Source organism: Aulonocara stuartgranti (genome assembly GCF_965226115.1).
Source record: "Aulonocara stuartgranti genome assembly, chromosome: 2".
Classification (NCBI taxonomy): domain Eukaryota; kingdom Metazoa; phylum Chordata; class Actinopteri; order Cichliformes; family Cichlidae; genus Aulonocara; species Aulonocara stuartgranti.
In genome coordinates, this window is record NC_138940.1 from 825023 (window position 1) to 851426 (window position 26404).

General features: G+C 42.0%; 1 long non-coding RNA gene across 1 annotated transcript; it reads left to right on the top strand.

Moving 5' to 3' along the window:
• The first annotated feature begins 2213 nt into the window (after positions 1 to 2213).
• LOC309718133 lies at positions 2214 to 5836 on the top strand. The gene is made up of 2 exons (XR_014279873.1): positions 2214 to 4288; positions 5179 to 5836. It is a non-coding gene; the product is annotated as an uncharacterized lncRNA (long non-coding RNA).
• The last annotated feature ends 20568 nt before the right edge of the window (positions 5837 to 26404 follow it).

The window sequence follows — 26404 nt, forward strand, 5'->3', positions numbered from 1 at the left end:
TGATGTTACTGTAAGGTTTGAGAAAGATGATTTCAACATAACCCAGTTCTCACTCATTATGTTGTTAAATGTACACAGTCTGATGTATACTGTTAACATTACTGCACAGGAAGATAGTTGATGCTGGACAGCAGCACACGTTAGCTACAGTTTACTGTAATTGAGGAGACTGGTGTAGATTTACACTTGTGAAAAAAACAAGTTAACCAAGTGGGGCTAACATGTGAACTTTACTGTGATGTTTTATTTGTTACAAGAGGAACGTGTGTGTAGATGAACAGAAGAGAATGGAGTGAAATTGAGTTTAATAAAGAGACGAGGAAGAGCCTGCAGACCGAACGCAGCTCGTGTCTCCTGTCTCTACTTTTCTGTATAAAACAGACCCACAGAAGGCCTAGAAAACACTAGCAAAGAGAAGCGACCCCCCCCAGCAGGGTTTGGGTGTCCTCCCAATAGAAAATGCCCAAACATCAGGAGGCATCTTCATGTGATGTCATCTCGACTGGTGTTTTGTTATCAGACTGTTCCAGCCATGGTTTGGTTAACACTTATCGTTGCACCATGTGACCCACACAGCGTAGACACAGGTGAAGAAGGAGGAGGAGCGCTCCACTGATCACCACCAACTGCTGGATGAGCTGGAGGGGAAGGGTGCTCGATTATTGTGCCCATGCCTGTGTTATCTTCCACGCTCTCACCTTAGAAGCTGTGTGTGTAGGCTCGTTGTCTGTTCTGATGCTTTTCATGTTGCACGCAGCAGCCAGCAGTATTTTGGTGCTTTTAACATTTGGACAGCCCACGTTTAAAGTGCTGTTTAACCTTTCAAAATGCTGCCAAGGCTCTGAGCAACATTTGAATAATATTGTCGCTGCCAACATTTTCCCTTCTGTACAGTGAGAGGATTGGAGGCAGCTGACGATATACGGCTCTCTACATCAATAACCACTATGCGTCTATATTTAGGGTTCAAGGGAAAAAGTGTATATTTATTTTTAAAACAAATGTTTATTATTCCTTTTTATCACCCAGGCTCTAGAAAAACATGTCAGTTACTCCCCCCGTTTCCCTTCATATTAAAAACTCATAAGAGATGTTTAAACTGTAAAAGGCTGTTTAAGGGATAAACTTTAGGCCCTGTGTATTTTCAGTCTCAGCCATTCCCCCAGGTCCTTCCTTTACTGCCTTTAAGAGAATACAAAACACTTCAATTATTCAAATCTTCAGAGAACAAGGAATAAAAACGAATACACAGATAAATAATCCTATGTATAAACAAACTCTGCACACATTAATTACAGATTTCAAAAGACTGAGAGGAGGCTGCAGCTCACTGAGAATAAAGCATCTACAGTGTTGTGTATTAGGCTTGGAGCCAGGTCTTTGTCTCCTCTACCTACAATGGAGTAATAAGCCCACACAGGTAAACAATGCAACTCCCTTGATATGTTCGAGTGAAACATCTTCCTTTTTCCCTGCCTTTTGTCATTCTTCACTCAAATGTTTTAGTCATACGCAGAAAGCTTTCGTGGGAGGATGATGTTTACAAGTCGGAGCATCGAGGAAACGGTGACCTACTTTCTGGATCTGTGCTCTTTGTGTGCAGCAGTGACGGAGCCTTATTGCAAAATTGTTTACCTGCTGGTCAGCAGGAGCAGGGAAGTCCTCTGAAAAGTACAGACATACAGAGAAGGATGCCCACTGAGATGTTCACGTCTTGTACTGAAGGACGTGGACCCTGCTCAGTGAAATATGCAGGTCCTCCTGTGTGTCGATCACCTAATAGATGGTGGTCTCCCAAAAACAGGATCTGAAAACAAAGTCCTTTAACTTAAAAGATATGTGTGTGTGTGTCATATGTTATTTATTTACTGTATTATTGTAGAGTCTACCTTACAGTATTTGTGCTTTGATGTGATTTGGCGCTGTGTAAATAAAAATGAATTGTAACTATGGAGTAAATTATGATACTTAATATCTCATTTGGCCCACAAAGGCAAGGCAAGGCAAGTTTATTTGTATAGCACAATTCAACAACAAGGTGATTCAAAGTGCTTTACAGAGACATTAGAAACAAGAACAAATAAAAAGCATGATTTAAAATTGATTAAAACAAGCAAATAAACTAACTAACTAATTAACAAACAAACAAACAAACAAACAACAGTATATAAAATCAAAACAGATAAAATCAAAACAGTAGATAAAATCAGTAGTTAAATGTAAGTTTTGAAATTTAAGCTTAAAGTATGGATTTGGTGCTTTATTCAAATGCAGCTGAGAACAGGTGAGTCTTCAACCTGGATTTAAATAAACTGAGTGTTTCAGCTGATCTGAGGCTTTCTGGGAGTTTGTTCCAGATATAAGGAGCATAAAAGCTGAATGCAGCTTCTCCGTGTCTGGTTCTGACTCTGGGAACTGATAAAAGACCGGATCCAGATGACCTGAGGGATCTGGATGGTTCATACTGGGTCAGGAGGTCATTGATGTATTTTGGTCCTAAACCATTCAGAGCTTTATAGGCCAGCATCAGAACTTTAAAGTCTATCCTCTGACGGACAGGCAGCCAGTGTAAGGACTTCAGAGCTGGACTGATGTGGTCCACTTTTTTGGTCTTAGTGAGGACTCGAGCAGCAGAGTTCTGAATGAGCTGTAGTTGTCTGACTGATTTTTTAGGTAGACCTGTAAAGATGCTGTTACAGTAATCAAGCCTACTAAAGATGAATGCATGGACTAGTTTTTCCAGGTCCTGTTGAGACATCAGATCTTTTATCCTTGATATATTCTTGAGGTGATAGTAAGCTGACTTTGTTATTGTCTTAATGTGTTTTTCTAAGTTTAGGTCTGCATCCATCACTACACCCACATTTCTCGCCTGGTTTGTGGTTTTTAGATGCATAGATTGAAGTTCTCTGGTGACCTGTAATCGTTTTTCTTTGGCGCCAAAGACTATTACCTCAGTTTTGTTTTTGTTTAGCTGGAGAAAATTGTGGCACAACCAGTCATTAATTTCCTCAATGCATTTACCAAGAGCCTGTACAGGGCCTCGGTCTCCTGGTGACATTGTGATATATATTTGTGTGTCATCTGCATAGCTGTGATAGTTTATTTTGTTGTTGTTTATAATCTGTGCCAGTGGGAGCATGTAGATGTTAAACAGAAGGGGTCCCAAGATGGAACCTTGGGGAACTCCACATGTGATACTTGTCTGCTCAGATGTGAAGTTACCTATTGATACAAAGTATTTCCTGTTTTCTACGTATGTTTTGAACCAGTTTAGTACAGTTCCTGAAAGACCTGTCCAGTTCTCCAGTCGTTTGAGTAATATGTTGTGGTCAACTGTATCAAATGCTGCACTGAGATCCAGTAAAACTAAGACTGACATTTTTCCACTGTCTGTATTCAGACATATGTCATTGAACACTTTGGTCAGAGCGGTTTCAGTGCTGTGATTCTGTCTAAAACCTGACTGGAAGGCATCATAGCAATTATTCTGTTTTAAGAAGTAACTGAGCTGTTGAGAAACTGCTTTTTCAATGATCTTACTTAAAAACGGGAGATTTGAGATCGGCCTGTAGTTGTTCATTTGTGTCTTGTCAAGATTGTCCTTTTTCAGTATAGGTTTGATTACAGCAGTTTTTAGTGATTCTGGAAACACACCTGATAATAAAGAAAAGTTGACGATCTGTAACAGGTCTGACTCTAAAGTCTTTGAGACCTTTTTGAAAAAACTTGTTGGCAGGACATCTAAACAGCAGGAGGAGGAGTTCAGTTGACCTAACGGTGTGTTCACACCGAACGCGATGGGCGCGTGAAAAAAGCCCCAAACGCCCCTAACTTGACGCGTGCACATTCGCACCTCTACGCGTGTCCAAGAAAAATCCATCGCGCCCCAAAATATCATATTTTAACGCGCGTGAACCGGAAATGTGGGAGGGATGTGGGAGGAAGTTTTGCAAGACCGGTATCTTTGCAAGATGGCAGCTGTCGAGCTAGCGCTTGAAGAGAGAGTCTCCTTTCTCTATTTACTGTGGAGAGCAGAGTAGCGGCGTAAAGGACATCCTTGCCGTACCTGGGTCCATCAGGTCCTCCAGAGGCGTGAGCAGTTTGGTGAGTTTCACCACTTGCTCCAGGAGCTGCGCCTGGATGACGGCCGATTCCAGCGCTATCACCGTCATTCACTCGGCCAGTCTGAGGACCTGCTGTCCCGCGTCGGTCCCAGAATCGCCCGCCTAGACACCGACTACAGGCGCTCAATCCCACCTGCAGAGCGCCTGTCCGTCTGCCTGAGGTTAGTAAAAGTGTTTAATACGTAGTCCTTTATTGATACCTGTGCTAATATATGCTAAATCATCCATTTATACACTGCTAACATGGATGTGCTATGCTAACAGTGAATGCTCTCGGTGTTTACTGAAAGCAAACTGTGGTACAAAGACGACTGTTTATAATATTTCTAGTGATACTCAGAAGGTCTCATCAAGTCCCGATTTAATTCGATTTATGCTGTTATCAGTGTTTGAATGATAGCATGGCTGTGGTGTCACATCGATGTATGCGCTCGGTGTTTGCTGATATCAAACTGTAGCATTAGGACCACTGAGTTAACCTTTGTAGTGATACTCACTCCTTTTTATTTAGACCTGGTTTAATTCTGGGATAGTTGAATATTTGTATATAATCCCTGCAGCTGTCAGACTCTATAACAGGGGTCACCAGCCTTTATTAAAACAGAGTTAGATAAAACTGTGAACAGTTTGATTCATCTTTAGTTACATGGTTCTATCTTGATAAGCTGTCTTATCACAGATTAATTTTTCAAAAATATTAATGATTTAAGCAAGGAAAGGGCTACATGTCAACATCCAACTCTTTATTTCTATTAATGTCTTACTTCATTCCTACCTGATTGACATGTTTAGGAATTATGAGTGATTGGCTCACTGTAGTGGCAAAAGTTGCTACCAATCAAATTATGATATATTAAAGTTAAAATAAAACACAACTGTTTTCGATATTATCTAATATACATTTTGTAATTATCCTTATAATTACAAAATGTTTTATGTAAGATTTAAGTTTTGTGATTTAAATCTGACATCACCAAAGTATTTTGGAATTTGAATAATGTATTTTGTAACTGCAGTACACATAATACTGATTTTGAACAATTTTGTCCAGGTTCCTTGTCACCGCGGACTCCTTCAGCACCAAGCGTTCAGTTACAGAGTCGGTGTGTCAGATCACCCCCCAGGCAGCGACGGCCATCTGGGACTGTCTAGATTAGATTAGATTAGATTAGATAGAACTTTATTAATCCCTCGGGTGGGTTCCTCTGGGAAATTCGATTTCCAAAAAAGCACAGCACCGACAGAAGTCTAGTGGACGACTTCATGGCTGTGCCTTCACCTGGAGACTGGCGGTCCATCACAGAGGGACTCCAGGAGCGCTGGAACTTCCCTCTGTGCTGTGCAGCTCTGGATGGGAAGCACGTCCAGACAAAGGCACCCCATATATCATATAGGAGACACACACATTGATATACACTAAATATTTATTTCATTTATTTTTTGTGGTGCCCAAATTTATGCACCTGCTTGATTTTGTTTAAATAATTATTGCACACTTTTTGTAAATCCAGTAAACTTCTTTTCACTTCTCAAATATCACTGTGTGTGTCTCCTGTATGATATATTTAACTGACATTTTTTTATTGTAACAACCAACGATTTATACAGGAAAATGATGTCTATTAACAAGGTTGCCCAAACTTCTGCATCCCACTGTATTAGTATATTTTGTCATTAGTATAATATGAAATAAATTCTACATGTGTCAAGTTGTGTGCCAACATTTGCTGTGTAGTAGAACTGAGACATTAGTCATTATAAAAATTTATTTGAAATAATATTAAAATTCTCACACAGAAATACATTAAGCATAAATATATAAAATATAAGTATTTACAGAGAGACAGGAATAAAAAGGACCAGCTGCTCTCCAGAGCAGGAACCAGGCTGAGGAGGAACTGCTCCATTGGAGACTGGTGTGGCTCCAGCTCCACCACCGATGGACCGTCCTGGGACCCGTCCCTCATCTGCCTCGGAGCCGTCCTCCCCTGTGGGCCTGTAAAACAGCACAAAACACAAAGAAATGAGAAGGCTGCTACTAGATTTTAATTTCAACATTGAAAAAAACAAACCAAAAACAGGATATAATCAGATTGGTTGTAGATATTTAGTAAAGGTGATCACAGGCAATCCCACCGACTAAAAAGGTATCAGTGCTTGCTGTACATACCTGTGGGTGCAGCAGCAGGAGCTCAGGGACTGGGGAGCCAGGAGAAGCAACAGGGGATGCTCTGCTGCAGAATCAGTTGGTTCTATCAATACAGTATTAAATGTTAACAGGTTGAATATAATAATCATAGAGTAGACAGTGGTCCCTCATTTATTGCAGCAGGGGTTCTCAGAATAACTAGCCCCTGGCCACGCACTTTATACACTGTTTTCCACACACACACATGAACATTGGTCACAGTTCTCACAATTGATTCTCAAAGTGCAAACCTTTGTAGATTGCAAAACGTAAAAGTATTAATATGCCGCGGTTTGTCTTCATCTGCCTGCAACTTTCGTGCGCCTTTTTCCCTCGCGGTGCAGGTGTCTATTTCCGAATGAGGCTCATAGTTATGGGTGATTTTGTGTTGTTTTTTCTATTGGACGTGATGGTTATCAAAACCAAACGTGATAAATTTGGCAAGCGCAGGAGATTTGTCAATCAGGCTGCAGAATGCAATGCTGTCCGGTGCAAAAAAAGAAAATCAAAATCAAAAAAAAAAGAGGCAGTGACGGATGAACAGCGGGACCACTGTGAGCTGTTTATTAATAAACAATAAAATATATTCTTAAATGACAACATGCATAAAAGCAGAACGGTATTTGTACGTCAGTGGGAAAATAGCGGTGGCTTGCTAGCTTTTGTGCGGCTTCCCCGGGTCAGTGAAAACTTTAGAGAAAACTTAAGAAAAATGAATGAACTTACCAGGTTGCCCGATCTCTTTACATATCTTCCTCCAAGCTCGGTCCTTTATATTCCTGTCTCGGTCCAGAAAGCAGCTGGTGTCGTACGGCTCCGGGTTGTTTGCTACGGCATTGATTAGCCTTCCTTCTATTGAAGAATAAAGGGCTTTGGCTGGATCTGCCCCTTTGAACTAGGTAACAGCCACGTCACCAGGCTCCTGATTGGTTGTCGCGGCGCGATTTGACGCTGGAGTTCAGATTTTTCCAACTCGAGCGGGGGACGCGAAACGCGTGTGTGCACAAAATGCAACACATAAACTCACGCGCGTGGTTTTTTTCGCGAGTCAAACGCCTGAAACGCGCTACACTCACGCGTTTTCGCGACGCAAATCTGCTTCCGAATTTTCGCGGGAGCCGCAATCGCGGGTCAGTGCGCCTTTCCATTGACTTTACATGTAAGCCTGACGCTCCGCCTGCTTCTATCGCGTTCGGTGTGAACACACCGTAAGATGTCCTCCAGGTCTTTGCTGTTAATAGGTTGAAACTGTTTCATGGTGTTTAAACAGTTTTTTGGTGGACACAGTACATATCCTGGATCTGCTGTTGATGTACCAATTGCTTGTCTAATTTTTTGGATTTTTTCAGTGAAGAATTTGGCAAAGTCATTGCAGGCCATGGTCGAATGAAGTTCAGCTGCCACTGACACAGGAGGGTTTGTTAGCCTGTCAACTGTAGAAAATAAGACCCGAGCATTATGGCTGTTTTTAGTGATGATGTCAGAGAAGTAGGACCTCCTTGCATTCCTCAGTTGTAAATTATAATTGTGAAGTTTCTCTTTATAAATGTCATAATGAACCTGGAGGTTTGTTTTTCTCCATCTGCGCTCAGCTTTCCTACACTCTCTTTTTTCATTTTTCACCAGTGTGGAGTTTCTCCATGGAGACTTTTTCCTTCCAGAGATAACCTTCACCTTAATGGGAGCAATAGTGTCCATTACATTTAACATGTTAGCATTGAAGCTATTGACGAGCTCATTGACTGACCCTCTGGACAGGTCAGGTGTTAATGGGAAGACCTGGTTAAAAATTGCACTACTGTCTTCAGTTATACACCGTTTTGTGATCACTGTTGTTGATATATTTGTGTGGGCTGAGATTTTACTTTCAAAGAAAACACAGTAATGATCAGACAGGCCCACATCAGACACAGTGACCTTTGAAATGCTCAGGCCTTTGGAGATCAGTAGGTCAAGAGTGTGTCCTCTATTATGTGTGGCCTCTGTTACATGCTGAGTCAGCCCAAAGTTGCCCGGAGTGTTACTCAGGTCTTTAGTCCCTTTGTCCTGAGGGTTGTCCACATGAATGTTAAAATCCCCAGCAATAATTACACAGTCAAAATCAACACAGATCACAGACAGCAGTTCACTGAGGTCATTAAAAAAGTCTGTGCAGTATTTGGGAGGCCTGTAAACATTAAGAAACACAACTTTGGATGGGGCCTTCAGCTGTAAAGCCACATATTCAAAAGACTGAAAACTTCCAGGAGATAGCTGCTTACAGCAACCCCTCCTCCTCTCCTGCTCGCCCTGACCTCACTGATAAAACTGTAGTTAGGAGGGGTCGTCTCGATGAGAACAGCTCCACTGTTACTTTGGTCCAACCAAGTTTCAGTTAAAAACATAAAATCAAGGCTGTGCTCAGTGATTAATCATTAATTAAAAATGTTTTCCCAGCTAGAGATCTAATGTTTAATAAAGCCAACTTAAGTGTTTTAGAGGTATTACTTGTCCCCTCATGTTTGGGAGCAGTCTGTGGCACACAAGGTATGTTTACTATGTTTAAAGATCTTTTAGAGTGCAGCTCTCTGTGTTTTGACCAGGCCACATGTCTCCTGTCACCTAAAAGTACAGAAATTTTAAAACCTTCTAGTAAACAGGGTCCCAGCTTCTCCTGGGAAAAGTCATCACTGCCATAATCCTCACAGCCCGGACCCTCCACACATCACACATCAGACTGCGGAGACAGAGCATGAAGGTGGTAAAGAGGAACTAAGGGGGGCGAGGCTGGGCAATGTGACTTCGATTGCTCTGTTGAGGGTGGGGCTCGGTGGCGAACCTTTGGCCGCTCTGGTGGGGGGTTTATGGGGGACAAAAAGGGATTGGGACGGGGGGTAGATCTGAGCCCAGCATTGACCCGCTCCATCATCTCCTCAGTGAATTTCAGGTGTGGGGAGGAGGGAGAAAGGGAGGGGGAGGAGGGTGATGGCCTGTCAGGGGTTTGGGGGACTGGGGAAGGTCGTGGTCCCTGGTCCTGGTCGTTGGTGTTGTTGAGAGAGTTGGAGGCAAATAGGGACCCCTCTTCTTGCCTCTTCTTGCCTTAGATGTCTCTCCTTTCTGAGGCTCTTCCTCAGATGCCATGGATGTCTCTCCTTTCTGAGGCTCTTCCCGGGTGGGGGCAAATGGAGCTCCTCCTCAAGGTTTCTGCTGGGCTTTGTCTGTTCTTGGAGTACTGTTTGTTCCTCTTTATGAGATAACTCCTCGTTTATCTCAGCCTTGGCACCAAGCACAGATGGATGACGTATGGAATAAAACAAGTTGGAGGTGAACAGTTTCACCCCTGACTTGTTAAAATTAAATCCATTTGCTTTGAACAGATGCCTGCGTTCCCAAAAAATATTAAAGTTGTCGATAAAATGCACTGAGTGGTCAGCACATGCTGATATAAGCCATTTATTCAGTGTAAACAACCTGCTGAATCTCTCGTCTCCTCCTCTGACCGGCGGTACAGGTCCACTGATGAATACAGCTGCATTCAGAGAGTTTACAGTATTTAATAATCCAGTAAAGTCCCGTTTCAGAACCTCCGACTGTTGTTTGGACACATCGTTTGACCCTGTATGCAGAACAATGTTTGTCACAGTTGGATATTCATCTGCAATTTGAAGAATTCTCTCCTTCAGGTTGTTGACCATATCGTTAGGAAAGCAGAGGACTTTAGTGTTCTTACCGCACATCCTTTGTACATCCTTTACGGCAGAGTCACCCACAATCACAGTTTCAGGCCTAGCCTTTAGCTTTCCCTGTGGCCTTTCACTTTTCAACAGATTTTCAGACCTTATTTCGCTGCTTTTAGATGGATGGTTGTCCGATATAGATCCAGGGTCCTTTGATAGTGGAGCAAATCTGTTCTGCAGTTTCACATTCAGTTGTTTTGGAGGTTTGTTGTTAACCTTCCTATTCACGGTTGTCCAGTCCTGTTTCCTCCCGTATACAGGGGTAGAAGAGCTTCTCTGTCTCGTAGGAAGTGAAGGCCAGTCGGTTTCAGAGATTTCAGCTCACAAAGGGAAATAAAATCCTTTATCCTGTCTTCATATATATATATATATATATATATATATATATATCATACGTCTCTCTTCCACAGCATGTCTTTTATCCTGTCTTCCTTCTCTCACCCCAACCAATCACAGCAGATGGCCCCGCCCCTCCCTGAGCCTGGTTCTGCTGGAGGTTTCTTCCTGTTAAAAGGGAGTTTTTCCTTCCCACTGTCGCCAAAGTGCTTGCTCCTAGTGCTTGATTGTTGGGTTTTTCTCTGTATGTATTATTGCAGGTTCTACTGTACAATATAAAGCACCTTGACGCGACTGTTGTTCTGATTTGGCGCTGTGTAAATAAAATTGAATTGAAAATGAATTTAATTGAATTAAAATGGTAAAAACATGTTTTGATACTCATGAGTCTTTTTTGTTTAACTGTTATGGACTAACAGAATGACGGGGTGGTGAAAAGTTAACACAGGTTGATTCACAGGAGTTTGACCTGATGAGGAGCAGCTGAGTTAATCAGCTGATGACAGGAAGGTGGCGAGCTCAGAGGAACCTCCTCTGACAGAAGCAAACAAACACGCCTATAAACATAAATGCAAACATGGAGGGCAGGCTGGGCAGAGATGAGGTATTCACATTCATATCCAAAATCTGATATCAACAGAATAATAAAACTGCTCTTTCAGTTGGAATTATTTCAAATGTAATGACTCACACTCTGTACTCTTCATCTTTTCTATTGTAATCTAATGCACTTTATTTATAGCACTTTCAGACAGTATTTTATTGTTTAAGCTTCATGAACTTTATCTGCGTCACATCAACATACCACAGGGGACCTGTGGACCTGATGCGCAGGTCTGTAGACTGTGACAGGAAGCACAGCACAGGGAGAAGTGTTAGGTCTGTTGTACTGATTATACGGGTTAGGCATGAAACCATCTACAGCTCCTACTGCATGAGCTAAAGCTGCTGTTAGAATGAAACCAACAGAGATGAGAGGACACAGTGAGAAGGACACCTCGAGTAATTTAAAGCATTAATGCTACTTTTAGCTGCTCCCCTCTCAGACGGGATCTCCACTGCTTGTTTGATTTGTCAGAGTTTTACACAGGATGACACGCTCATCAAGGCAAAGGTAAGATTAACAGACAGAGTGAGCATGCCTGACCTTTGAGTCTGACTGTGTTTGGAAGCATGACCTGTGGGTGGTAGTGTTTGGTGGGGGTGCTGGGGGTATTGTCTCCTGTGTTGGATAAATGTCACAATGGTGAGTGCACAGAGAAACCAAAGGGACAAAGGCCCACTGGCACCCTTGGCTGGCTATAAACCTGCTGTGACACAAATCCTGTGTATTTACCATCTCTAACAAAATCCTCCCACGTGCTTTTAAGAGTGGTGAGAGCCGCTATCAGACATTTCATAGGCTCAGTAACGTCCACCTTTATGATGGAGCTGGACTGTGTCCTGTGTTCTTTTTTCAGTGTTCCTCCTGAGCAAGCGTGCCTGTGGGTTCACACTGCAGTAAAAGTCCACTCTGTGGGTTCACCAGACACACTGTTCTTGTCAGTAATTTGCTGCATTTTAAGAGGTGGTGGGTACCTTGATTTACAGCACAGTAATACAAGCTTCAGTGTACCTGCTGTTTATTCCTATCCATGCTGAATGAGAGGCTGATTAGGAATGCATGGCACCTACTGCAAAGCAGCCAAAGCATTGTTGATTCTGCTGACGGGGCAGGCTAGCTGCTTGGATGGCTGCAGAAATGAAGGAAGGCATCAAGGAAGAGAGATGAGGTGACGATGGGGGGTTAGGGGCTGGGGCTTTCTGTATGTACTGGCAGCTAATTTCTTCATTTAAACAAGGAAAAGAGTCTAAGCCTTTTATATTACACTAAGATATTAATAACAGAGGTATTTGAAAGTGTCACGACCTGGAGGTTCAGCTGGTCGCTGATCAGCTGTTTCTCTCTATCTCTCTAGTTCGCTCTCTCTCTCTGTCACCAGGGTGAAACTCATTATGGGTTCGCGCCCTTGGCCCACGCCCGCGGAGGAGGAAACACCTGTGCCTCATCAGTGTGGATGGCATTTAAGCCAGGAAGCAACGGCTGTTCTTCGCTGGATCGTTGTGAGAATCGCGTCAGTGAAAGTCGAGCGTCCAGCAAGTGTTTTTCCATGAAGTTGTGTGTTTGGAATCTAACGAGCATTTCTTTGTGTGCAGACCCTCTGGACTGTTTTCCCTGGTGTTCCCTGAGTGACGAGTGTTCGAGTAGATTCGTGTTTGGATTGTTTGGAGAGAGACGAGAGTGTTCACCTGGATTTCCCCCGGAGCCTTGAGCCTCTCACCTTTTGTAGATAGCACTGCCCCGCACCTTTTGTATATACACTCGTTGGACATTGTTCATTAATAAATTCTCTTGTGTTCATCAATCCCCGGAGTCCAGCGCGTGAGTCCACCTTGTACGCCGTGACAGAAAGCATTACTCACACTCTTCAATAATGACACTCAGCTGTGCAGCACCTCACAATGTACGCTATACACCAGACAGACAACAAGAAGAAAAACACTTAAAATGTTCAATATGAAACCACGGTGCTACAAAAGATGTTGATGTGTTACTAAAATATGACAAAAACAGTCATCCAGTCATTTTCTTCTGCTTCTCTGAAATCAGCCCAGACCTCCCTTTCTCCACCTCCTTCAAAATCTGATAGATGTAATGTCTCTAGCATGTCCTGGGTCTATGATGAGGCCTCCTCTCGATAGAGAAAGGCCAGTCGGAGCACCTTAACAGGAGGAGACGGCCTCAACTGGCTCCTGTCGATGTGGAGGAGTAGCCGCTCTACTCTGAGCCCCCCCTGAATGACTCAAATTCCCATCCTAGTGCTAAGGGAGAGCTCAGCCACCATTCAACAAAAGCTAACTTAAAAGAATGAACAATAATAGCTTAAAATAGATGCTCCAACTGGTGGCTCATGGCTGCGTACCATTTCTTTGTACTTCAAAGAGTCATGTAATTCAGCTGGAAGTCTGTCCAAACCCGACATTTCCTGTTCCTGTTTGTGCTGATGTCAGAACTAGTCTGTATCTGTCAATGGAAAATTGTACCTATTAGTCAGTATAATCTTTCAGTGATATAAGTTCGCATATGGTAGAATACTGCATGTAGTTATTTGTATTAGGAAATATTTAACCATGTATGCTTAGAGGCGTATAATCAATTGTGTAGTGACAGGATGTGTGATCTCTAGCAGGCTGCAAAAGGCTTGGTGTGCACTCCAGGAATGCACCCCCACATCCTGGGAGCATGGGAAGAGGTCGTACCTTGTTTTATTGTTTTAACGTAGCTATGTCTGTTTTAGTCTAAGTGCCTTTTGTTTAGATGAACTGCTGGACTTCCTCACTGTGTTATCTAGGGTGAATCATCTAGGGTGAGGGGGAGACTACCCTCTTTATAACCAAGGATGTTCCTTTTGTGCTGTTATATGACCCTTTGATCAGCAGGACGCCACACATATGCACGCACACACACAAGCACACACACACACAAGCACCCACTGAAGTATAAATAAAGACAGGGGCAGTTTCTCAGCGCGAGCCTCAGTGCTGGAGGCTGCCCTTGCTAGCAAGAAGTTCTGCGTGTTTCTCTTCTCTGAGTCTTTACTGAAGAAGTGTTTTAGAGTATATTGCTTAACAGTATCCCAATTCAGGATCTGCAGCCTTAAATTACGCAGCCTTCACGGTCCTTAAGGGTCGCGTACTCAAAGACCGCTAAGGCCGGTGGAGGCTAGGCTGGACGTCTAGCCTGGTTGCCTAGCAACCATGATACCAACCGCTGGAAACGTGTCATACAGCTTTGTTTTACTGAAATGAAGGAGAACATATTTTGTTCATTTGTTTCTACACGAGCTCTGTGTGATTAGATAAGTATCTGAGGCTGAGACCAGAAGACTGTAAAACATGATTGTTGGGCTTCATTTCTGTACTGAACAGTAATTTAAGATTAGCTAGTAAATAACAAATAGCTAATGTTGTTCATGAACAATATTATATTATTATACATTATATTATACGTATTATACATAAGAGACAAATATTGTTCGTTTAATATGTTGGCATTACTAAATTTGGCTCAATGCTTACAAATATGTGTAAAAAGCAAATGTACGAGCTGTGATAACTGTGTCTGATAGAATGAAGAGTAGACTGATATATGAAATATTCCTTTATTGGGTGAGAAAATCAGACCATGTCATAACTGCTGTAAGTCACACAGAATAGATATCAGAGCCTTAAACAGGCTGACTTCTGCTAAATGGGTCAAACTGGGCAGAAAGTCTACAAACACATAACATCCTTATAGAATATGATGTAACACTATAGATCAACTTAGCTCAGAATATATAAAGCATATAAACAGTTACAGCAATATGATGCAACAAACACAGCAGCTACTGATCCAAAATACTCAAAACTTCATAGAACTGAAACCAACATTTATTTTAGCTCCATTCCGCTGCTGATTCGGTCGCGAACGAAATGGCTCTTAGAGCCTGATCTTTGACGTGAACGACGCCAGCCGGCTGCTTATCACGAGCCGTGGGTTGTTTTTTTTTCTCTCTCTCACTCTCCCCCTCGCAGTTTTTCCCGCTTCACTGCACGCGAGCCTCGTGCTTTGCGCTGAGCAGAGGGGAGAGGGGCGGTAGTTACACTCAGTAGCACAGGAACAGAGCGGGAGGGAGAGAGAGAGAGAGCCAGGGACAACAACGTCACATTAGAAAGGTATAGTAATCACCCACAACTATTTTCAGTTGCAGGTGATAAAGGATTCAGAAAGTTTATTCATGCAGGCCCATAAGACAGAGGATGTGCATCTTCTTTTTGTTTTCATATTATAATTTATATTTAATTGTGTTGTGGTTTGTAGCGTTTTGTGTTGTTTCACTTTAAATTTGTTTAAAAGGAAACAGCTGAAAATTTAAATAGTTAAAAGCTGAACTGTGAATAGTTGGTTTTTGTATTATATGATTTATTTATTACATTTTATGTGGAGTGAATAAATAAAAGTATATTTACGGTGGCCCCTAGAGACAAAACACATAAAAACTCCAAAACACGTAAAAACTCAGAAGCACGCACAAAACAACAACAGAAGTGCTCCAGGATGCTAGGGCGCAGTGCTGAGCTTTTGTTACCTCGTGGCTACACAAGCCAGCAAGTACCAACGACCGGATTTGGTGTGTGGTAGTAATAGGTAAATAAACATTTTTTTTAAATTATTTGAATATATATGAGTCCTTGTGTATAAATACACAAACAATACACATATGCTTTCAATTGTGTAATTTAAGTGATCTTGGTAGCTCTGCTTTGAAGTTCAGTTAACCCTAGAAATGTGTTTTGGAGTTTGTACGTGTTTTGTCTCTAGGGGCCGCCGCACATATTCATATATAACCATATTTAAATAAAACCACATTTTTTTTACATTAGTATTTCCTTTTGTGCATAATTTTATATTGTTGTTAATAATAAATTAATTAAAGCAACAAAACAACCTGAAGAGCCGGTTCGGAGCCGAAAGAGCCGGTTCTCTAAAAAGAGCCGGAAATCCCATCACTAGCTGATACATACTTTAGGTTTCTGAACATTAAACTTGTTGCTGCCTTTCATAGTGTGTAGCTTGAAGGCCCTGAGTACTTTCTCCCACACTGACACACTGGGATGATCACATTATTTGAACATTACCTAATATGACTGATTCAGCACAGACAGTTATGTTAAACTTTCCTAGCAGTCCTTCACAAACAGGGAACAGTCTGTCTATTCTCTCCATCTGTCAGCTGCTGCTGGCTCTTCCTCCTCCTCTTCCTCACACACTGCTGAGTTTGTCCTGGTGGATCATCAGGGGTGCAAAGCCTCACAGATGATGTGCAGCAGTGGGTCCCTCAGTCTGTCCTCACTCTGGACACTTGCAGTCGTCACACATGGAAATCAAATGTGTGATAAGCTGCAGGATTCAAACACAAGTGTAACTTATAAACACATGTTCATACTTTTATTCCACAATCAGAGAGAAAGAAACAGAGAGAGAGTGCAGGACAGACAGACAGGTGACAGTCTCAGGTGTACACACTGCTACACAACAGCACCAGAGAAGCAGGATTTAGTGTTTGTGTTATTACGAAACAAGAAGAGTCCCAGATGGTGCAGTGGACACATGTGTGACTGCTGTGATTAAAGCATCTTTCTTTCAGCTTAACGAGTGAACCGTCAGCTCGTTCAAACACACGTTAAAGTCCGTTTGGCTCGACACCACCGAACAGAGGCAGCAATATAACACAGCTAACATTAACAGTGCAGTGGATCCTGCTTGTGCCGTGATGTTCAGGACTGCAAACCGAGCAGCATCACTGACTTTCAGCTTGTTGTGTTTGTGGATATATGACTGACTTTAATTATCCACAAAATCATCACATTCTCTGTAGGATTAAGGTCGACTATATATATATTTAGAAGTAAAGGCTTTAAAACCAAGTTAACGCTGAAAGTACAAACGTCACATAACTTTAATAATGGATTGGATTTATATAGCGCTTTTCAAGGCACCCAAAGCGCTTTACAATTCCACTATTCATTCACTCTCACATTCACACACTGGTGGAGGCAGCTACAGTTGTAACCACAGCTGCCCTGGGGCAGACTGACAGAAGCGAGGCTGCCATATCACGCCATCGGCCCCTCTGGCCATCACCAGTAGGCGGTAGGGTGAAGTGTCTTGCCCAAGGACACAACGACCAGGACAGAGAGCCCGGGGATCGAACCAGCGACCTTCCAGTTACAGATATGCTTCCCAACCCCCTGAGCCACGGTCGCCCCGGTTGCTGACATTTGGCCAACAGTAATGTTTTAATGTTCTTCATTATTAAACATTTGCACATAAATAAGTGACATCAAATTCAGTACTTACTTTTAAAAGTTTACTCTTCGGCCGCTCCTCTTCCGCCATTTTTCTTCGGCAACATTATCCACACCCACCACCGTGCTATGCATTCTGGGATATGTTGGGCCATGAAGTCTACACCGCCACATCCTTAAAATTCAGGGAAATGAAGGACGCATTTGAGGGCTGCATTTCAAGCAGCCTTTGAATTGTGACAGCCTTCGTCGAGTCGCTGTGACATAATCGGCCTTAAAATGCGGCCTTTAAGGCTGCAGACCCGGAATTGGGATACAGCCCTAGTCTGTAGTCCTTCAACAGGATGTGACAAATTCATGCCAGTAGTTTGCTGAAAGCTAACACGGTGACAGTCATTTTTACTGATTTTCATATGTTCACTCTTGCTGTTGCTAATCTCCAGATATATCACATCCCAAAGGTGTACAGAGCCCTGAGTTTCAGCTAAACTGTGGACATAAAAGTTTTCACATGGTAAGCGAAAGACCTCCATTCATTTGTATCAGGAAGCTTAACCAATGTACCAGCACCCTGAACTGTTAGCACAAGTCAAGTGGACACTGGATGGATTCATGCTGCTGTTAGATTCTGACCTGAACTTCAGCGTCAGCAGATCCATCAGGTGTTTTTCACTCCCTAATTATCCAGCTTGGGGGAGGCTGCTGTATGCCTGCTGCAGCCAAGCATGTCAGGGCTGGATGTGTGTGCGTTTTTAGTGATTAGTTGTCTTTTTGTTTGGACCAATCTGTTTGGCTTGTTTGTAACTATGAGTGTTTTCTTCATTTCTTTTCACACAGTCTAAATTAATTTCAGAGACATCCATTCAACACACGCAGCTCTGGATGTCTTTCGTTTGCAAAGGTGGTTGAATGGAGGAGCCTCTGTGCTAAAAGTCACTTTTTCAGAGGATGAACTATACGACTGAACCGAGGGGACCTGTCAGGCTTCTTTGGAAGTGCAGAATCAACAACTACAGGACAAAAGAGAGAGTTCGAAATAATAAAAAGTAACCTTTAAGTAAACGTCAAACAGCTTTGTCTTCTTGTCTTGAAGAGAAATCAGCATCATCTTCATGACCAGCGTGTGAGACTTTGGTTCCCTACTCACAGCCACCCATCTGACAGGCCCACGCTGTTACAAAGCCCCTTTCCTGTGGTGTACCCAGACTTAAAGCCAAAGCTTTTACTGCTACGTTCAGATGTATTACACAGTAAAACTGGATTAGCAGGCTGTGTGACAAATCAGCATCTATGTGACAAACTTTGGCAAGAGAGGAGCAAGAGAAATCTGATTCTCTCTTTAAAAAGAGGCTGAAAATATAAGGCTATTAACCAGCACATATTTCTCCCATAAGCCTCTTAGGGTGCAGAAAGACACACCTAGGATGCCAGGCCGCTCCCTCGGAAACTAATCCTGAGCCATAACGTAATCTTGTGTTAGGTGATCAAACGTACGAGAGGAAAACCTGTGAGCAGGAATTGTAAGAGCAGCAAATCCGGGGAAACAAATCTTATTACGGTGAGAAACCTCTGACTTTACCTCGGCATCAACCATGCTGACTTCTCAGGCTTCCCGTTAAAGAAGCTGTAACGTTGGTTTGCTGCTGCGTCTCCTGCTGTCATCGGCTGCAGTCAGCCTGTGCATTAGTTTGGTTTTTAGAAAGAGAAACCATCCCACTGCGGCTGAATTCGAACAGCAAATTAGTATTTGATTTGCACCCTGTGAATAAGCTGTTATGTTGTACTTTTCTCACCCAGTTCTGTACTTTCAAAGGAAAATAAATTATCATACACCAAAACACGGATCAGCTGGGTAGAATCAAATGGGTCTGTTGACACAGCAAGAGAGGAATTTCATATAATGATTGATATGAAAAAGGGGAGAAAACAACAGCAGCTTAAAAACAACAGTAAATAATAAGCTCAGGCTGAGCTTTCACCACCACTGATCAGAGTCATTTATATGGGCAGGCAGGGGTCGGCTATCATTTCCAACCCTTCCTCTGGAGCGTTGTGTCTCTGACATCACATCCTATGGGCTTGTTTAAACAAAGGTCCCTGCAGTGGCAGCCAGCTAGCTCATTACCATGATGGAGAAAGCACCGAGCTACATGGCAAATATCAGGTGTCATCTTCACTAGATCAGACGTGAGCTGTGGAATGCCTGCCGGCCATAACAAAGCTACTGGCTGTGATATATATCTGTGGTTGTCTTAGCTCATTTTTGTGACACACACCCCACCCAGCCTTGGAATTTATTTTGCTTTATCCCGGGAAGATTTGCTCTAATAACAATCGTGTCAGCAAAGCTCCCAAAAACAAAAAGTGTAAGTGATGTTAACTCCACAGTTCCACAGTGCTTTGCTGCCACGGACATGCTATATGTGTTTTTAAACACAACTGCACGTCCTCATTTTGGATTCCAGCTTCAACAGATTTCCACCTCACTCACATGGAGTCTTACTGCCATACAGTACTGAAATCCTTCGAGCTTTTGACATGGATTCTTTATCTTGATTTATATTGCAAGCTATCAATGTGGTGCATGTATAAGCATCAACATGAATAGAGTGACTATCACTAATAAAGACGGTTATTTTTAATTATTTTTTATACAGCGGTCCCTCGTTTATCGCTGGAGTTACGTTCTAAAAATGACGAAGTAGCCAGCTTTATATTTTTTACAATTATTATAGATGTTTTAAGGCTGTAAATCCCCCCACTACGCACTTTATACATGTTGACAGGCATGAATATTTTCACACTTTTCTCTCTTGTTTAAACTCTCAAAGTTCAAACCTTCGTAGAAAAGAAATCCAGTATTACAGAATGAAACCAAAGGCACCGCAGGTGACGACGTTTCATTGACAGTATTGTGTTTGTTGGAGAAAACAAACATACAGTGCAGCACTTCAGAGTCACACTGCTAGCGATCAAAGATTTATGTAAATGTGAGGCTGAAAGCATTCTGTCCTTTACAGGAGACACAGCACGGGATTGATTGACAATGGTCTACAGCCAATCAGGATGCAGAACACAATCTGCTGAAAAAAAAAAAAGCATGCAAAATTGCACAAAAAATCTGCGAAACAGCGAGGCTGTGAAAGCTGAAGTGCATTTAGCCACTGTATACGTATTGACTCATAGACCCTTCGTCTGTCATTCCACATATTAAACAATTATAATTTTGGTTATACTTTACAAAGTCAACTCTTGTGAGTCTCTTATGTACTATCTATTGATAAAAAATGTGCTGACATCAATTATGTTACATTGTCCCAACTGCATACACTGCCAGTCAAAAGTTTTGGAACAGCCCAATTTTTCTCCAGTTATTTATTGCAATTTAAGTAATTCAAGTCCAATGAATAGCTTGAAATGGTACAAAGGTAAGTGGTGAACTGTCAGAGGTTAAAAAAGGTAAAGTTACCCAAAACTGAAAAACAATGTATATTTCAGATTTATACAAAAAGGCCTTTTTCAGGGAACAAAAATGGTTTAACAATTTAACAATCAAGCCTTGAAAGCTGGTGCTACTAATTCCTACAGCTCGTCCAACTTTTCTCGATTACTTCCAGCTAGTGATGGGCAAATGAAGCTTCATGAAGCACTGAAGCTTTTCATCCAATTGGTTCACTCCAGCGCAAAGCTTCTTGAAGCTTCATTTGCTCTAGTAGGACACCTACTGGACGTAAAAATATTAGTTGGCATGAATTTGACGAGTGTGGCCTTTTGCACACAGCCTGTAAATGTCAACAACAAAAGGAGTGTGTAAAACATCTATATTGTAGTGATGGCAGTATACTGTGTATATTTATACTGGCAGTATGGAAAATGATTATTTGGAAATGCTTAAAATGGAAATGATCATTTACTGTGAGGTGAGGTGTGGTTGGGGTGTGGACAGTGGTTGTGCTTTTGTAACGTTGAGGTATGGACAGCTACACACTGAGGCTTTGAGCCTCAGTCCTGCCTGTTCACATTTTATTCTGTAAAAACTAAATTTTCACTGCTTTTATGACCTTTTTAGTGGGGAGAACATAGCTGGGATTTAATGATTTAACAAATCTTTTGAATCCTTTGTCCTCCACAATGCTAAATGGCTGTGAGTCCTCAATCACCATGCTGACCAGGTCTTCATCTATTTGAGATTGTTCTCCTGAGGAAAGACAATAAAGACAAAGCACAAATATAAATATCACACACGTAACTTATTACAGTTGTATAATATTGTTATATCATTTAGTAACATTACAGCATGCTATATTATCATGGCATTTGATGGCTCACCTGGTCTTGCTCCACAATCGCTGTTCCCCTTATTCTCATGCAAAGCTCTGTAGTGCCTAAGCATGGATGAGGTGTTGTTGTTATATCCCAGCTCCCTGGCACATAGCAAACACTTCACCTTGTACACAAGTAACGACAGCTTAACATAAGTTTTATTGCACCATCAGTATTATGAAAATACATCTTCTGTAGAAATTTACATACCTTGTTGGGAGGAATAAGATCAAAATGTTCCCACACAGGGGAGGACATCCTCCTCTTCTTAGCTGGCTCCATTCTCTCCTGACTTTCTCTCCTCACTCTCATAAACCTCCAAACTGTCTCCAAACTCTCACTAACCGCAACTCTCCATCAAACACCCACATTTTGAATGAAGTCTGAGGGGTTTGTATCGCTGTCATAGCTCGCAGCAAAGTTCGAACCACTTCATGAACCAGTCACGTGGTACAGCCGGGCAGCGAGGCTTCGGACGTCATCATTTTCAGCTCCTCCCATAAATGAAGCAAGCCTCGATACGCGCATCGCGGAAACGCCCCCTCCATTACTCGACACAAGCTTCGAAGCCTCGATACAGAACGTCACATCACTACTTCCAACCCCCTCTGTCTACATAAAAGCAGTGTTGGTACACACTATGGTACCAGACCCTCGTGAGCATCAGTTGAACAGTATTGTACTGCAGAAATTAACAATGGAAGAGACGCGTTCCATGATTTTTTTTTTCAACTCCAGTTGTTTATTTGTACTTTGCTTTCATTTCAGAGTGCAATGAGACGTTCCAAAAAAAGAAAAATAAATTTGTTCCCCATGAAAATTCAGAGTTGCAGCAATTGTTAATCTTTTAAAGCAAGTCACATTGTCTGAAATTAAAATGTCACACAACACATTCTCATGCCCAAGCAATGCAGGAACCATTTAGCTTAATGTTGTGAGTAGCTGTTTCACTGCTTTCTTAGGCAGGTATTTCACATGTTGCAGGATTTTCATTAAAGGCTATTGGACTACTGTGTGTGTTAAAGATTGTGCTGTAGTGTGTGGCACTTTCACCTCCAGCTGTTTTTCTTTTCTGTAAGATAAGAAATATTTTACTTTTCCCAGAAGTTGTGAAATTACTGTGCTACAACAGCAAAAACACAAAAAACAACTTAGCTCATTAAAATATATCCAGTATACTGGAGCCGAATTACAGACAGATTAAAATAATATACTAAAATAACTAAATAGAAAATCAGAAAGGTGAAAACTGTGTATGACTTACACCCCGTCAAAAGTATTCATGAGAACATGTACATGTAACATATTCACATCCATGCAAGTAAAAAGTTTCTCATTTTGCTCTAAAGCGGGAGAGATAAAATTCACAACACAGACCTTAGCTATTCCATAGAATATAAAGGAAAAGCAGTTTCACCTAAGTCATGTATACAATGACTACATATAAACAGGAAATCCATACACAGGAAGTCACTCCAATACAAAGTGTTCAGCTGAAAAAACAAAAAAAGGGTTTCGCTTCCTCTCGTCTGCTGTGTACCTGGGCTCCATCTTCTTACCTAACACCTGCATAACACACTCCAAACGTCTTTTTGTACTCTTGACTAAACGATTCTTCCAACGGAGTCTGAACAGGTGCAACATGAGTGAGACTAATTGTAATCAGGGTTTGCATTTTGAAGGCCGGTGTTCTGTGATGAACAAGGCTAAATGATGGAATTTGTCTTCAAACTGAGATTTGCAAAACTGTGAAAAAGAAAAACCTACATTAGCCTTGCCATGACAGCTACCCTCATCCTGGGCTTTTGTCACATGGAGTGCAGGAGACTTTTGGTAGGCTGAGGTGTCGTGACGACACAGGACAATACAGGAACTCCAGCAACACTTCAAGGGAAGAGGAACTTTATTGCCTGACCAATGCGTTTCGGCTTGTGGCCTTCATCAGGGTCATAGTAACACATTGTAAAAGTGTGCTTAAATTAAAAACAGGAAACAGAAAAAATTCAAATTAACCAATCACATCTTCACGGGTGAACCAGCTGACATATACTAGGTTAGTATTGGTTAATTGGTTAAGTCACTCCCAATTAAATACTGGACTAAGTCATTAATGATGAAGATGGGGGGGAGACATAATGCTCACCTGTCTTAAAATACATGCATGAAATAAATAAAAAGAATATTACAAATATACAAAAAAAAGATTAAAAAGGAAAACATTTAATTTTGACGACACAGGACCCCATTATGGTAGGACTGCAACCACTGGAGGCGGTTAATCAACTCACCTACCTGGGCAGCATCCCTGCAAGCGACAAAGATGCTGACAAAGATGCCAGATTGCAAAAGCAGGTACGGTCTTCCAGCTGCTCTGGCCGATCTGGTCGACCCCAAAGATCGATCTGGCGACGAAGATTCGTCTGCTCGACTCCATCATTATACCTACTGCAATCTACGATTGTGAGACGTGGAATGAATCAGCCAATAAGACTCAACATGGCCCAACAGCGCTGGCAAAGTCGGATCCCGTGGGTCTATTACCACCAGACCATGTCACCAACGAAGAAGTCCACTGTCAGACTGCCACACGTCCCCTCCATGACAATGTGACTGAGCGGCGTGTGCCAGCTCCCACACCGACTGCCCAAGATCGCCATCACGTGGATCATCATGGAAGACGCAAACCAGGCTGGGGACTTTCATTGAGGATTTATGCGCCTTACACATTGCATGGGATGAGGCCGAAGCAGCTGCAGCTGATCGAGTACGCTGACGGAGATTTGCCTCCCAAAGCACCAAACGGCGTAGGAGGACCTAAGTCTAAGTAAAGTAAGAGGTGTCATGGTCCTGGGTGATTTGACCCAGTGTTTTGAGTTTTCTTGTGTCTTTTGTCATTTTGTAATACAATTTATGTTTAGTTCCACTGTGTTAGTCTGGAGTTTATTCTGTAACACCTGTGTTGGTCTGTTTGGTTTCTGAGGTTTCCCCTTGTGTCTCTCTCTGTGTGTCGTGTTTCATTCTGGCTTCCCTGTCTGCCATGTTTATCCATGTTTGTGGCCCGTCGACCCATGTGTGCAGAGACATTGTTCTGGGATATCAGGACTTGCTTGACTGCCACAGAAAACCACAAACAGTATAGAGTTACGTGTATTCAAAGTATGTCTATGAAAAGTGATTTAGACATAACAGCCTGTTTTAAATGGTGGTACTTCAGGTTTGGTATATTGTAGCGACTCTGCCTTAATAAAAAGCCACTGTTGATGTGATTTGACACTACATGAACAAAAGTAAATTATACTGTATAAGATTTAATGCACACAAAAACTTGATGTTGTTTGGAGATTTTCAGCAGTGTTCATTTTATGTTAGCATGTCTGTGCTCATATAAAACAATCATCACCTGACTGCATTCGGAGGTTCATGATAACAGTACAGTCCATTGTTTTGGTGTTATGGGGAAGAATGAATCTCTGCTGCTTTGCTCTTTCCTAATCCTAATCCTACTATTGCAGTCAGGATATCTGCTGGGCTCGTGGATGAACTGCATGGCCTTCTGTGTGCTAGAATAGTGAGTCAGTCAAACCACCATTTAGTTTACTCTTATTTGAAGGAAACTTGGTGTCACAGCCTCATGCAGCAGAGTGGGATAAATAAAACACATTGTTACAACACAGCTAATAAGACACAGTCGTTTTTTTCCATGTGTGTGTCTGTTTAAAGGTCACCACTGTCAGATAGGCTTATTGGTTAACTCCTGCTTTCTTAACACAGACCAGCACAGCCAGTTCATGCAGCCATTGATCAGGCGCAGCAGTGCTCAAATATGAAGACAAATGACCCATCCAGTCACTGTATCCTGACTTGTTCTTTATGTAGTTAAATTCTGTTAAAGGACAAACTGTACGAGAGTGTACGGCATGATCCCATTTGTATAAATGTTGAACACTCTCTTGTCCAACATTCACTGTGACCTACCTGTCAGTGTGATTATTCAAAGCCCATACTACTTTACTGTCAAACATGGCCAAACTGCGTGGCATAAGAACAAGCAGAACTCTTTAGTGTTGTTAAAATTCAGTATAAGTGCTGCATTTGACTTTTAGATAATGGTGTGAATGGCTTGGAAATGTTTATTTACTAAAACTGTTAGTGAGAAGAGATTGGTGTTGGGATTTGTGACAGGAGGTTGCTCTTATCTTTAAAAGTTTCCTGGTGCCCATACAGCTCGTACTTACAACCTGAGAATCGTATAGTATTATTGAGGCTGTTGACTTCTATTTAGTGATTCTATGAAGAGCTTGCTGCTTAGTCTTAGCATGTAGACTAACTTCACAGGGGAAACACAGCTGCTGTCTCAGAGAGGTGTGTTAGTCTCTAACAGAACTATTCAGAAACTGTAGTGCCCTGACAAATGCCTTTACTAAGTGAACCATTTCTTACTGATGCTAACTCATTCAGTGGAATAGGAATGCTCTGAGATAAGTCTCACAAATACAGACACAGTCCTTGGCTACTGTACTTCCACTCTACATTAATCTGTTTCTGTTTTAGCCCAGAGAATATGCACAGAGTGCCTTGCTTTGTTTAAAGAAATGATGAATAGAGTGTGCTTTACTATTCAGTGGTTTGTTCAGCTGGTTCCTTGCCAGTGTATTGTGTCTCAATGAAACACTTGCTTTCTTAAGCCAAATAAGCCTCTTCAGTACGCTGTTGCAGAACATGGGATAAGTATCTACTTCCCATTAACAAATGAAAACAAAGACTCTGGATTGAGCAGTCTCTCTAGCCCAGGTGCTTTGTTCTTTGAACATGTTAAAAATCTC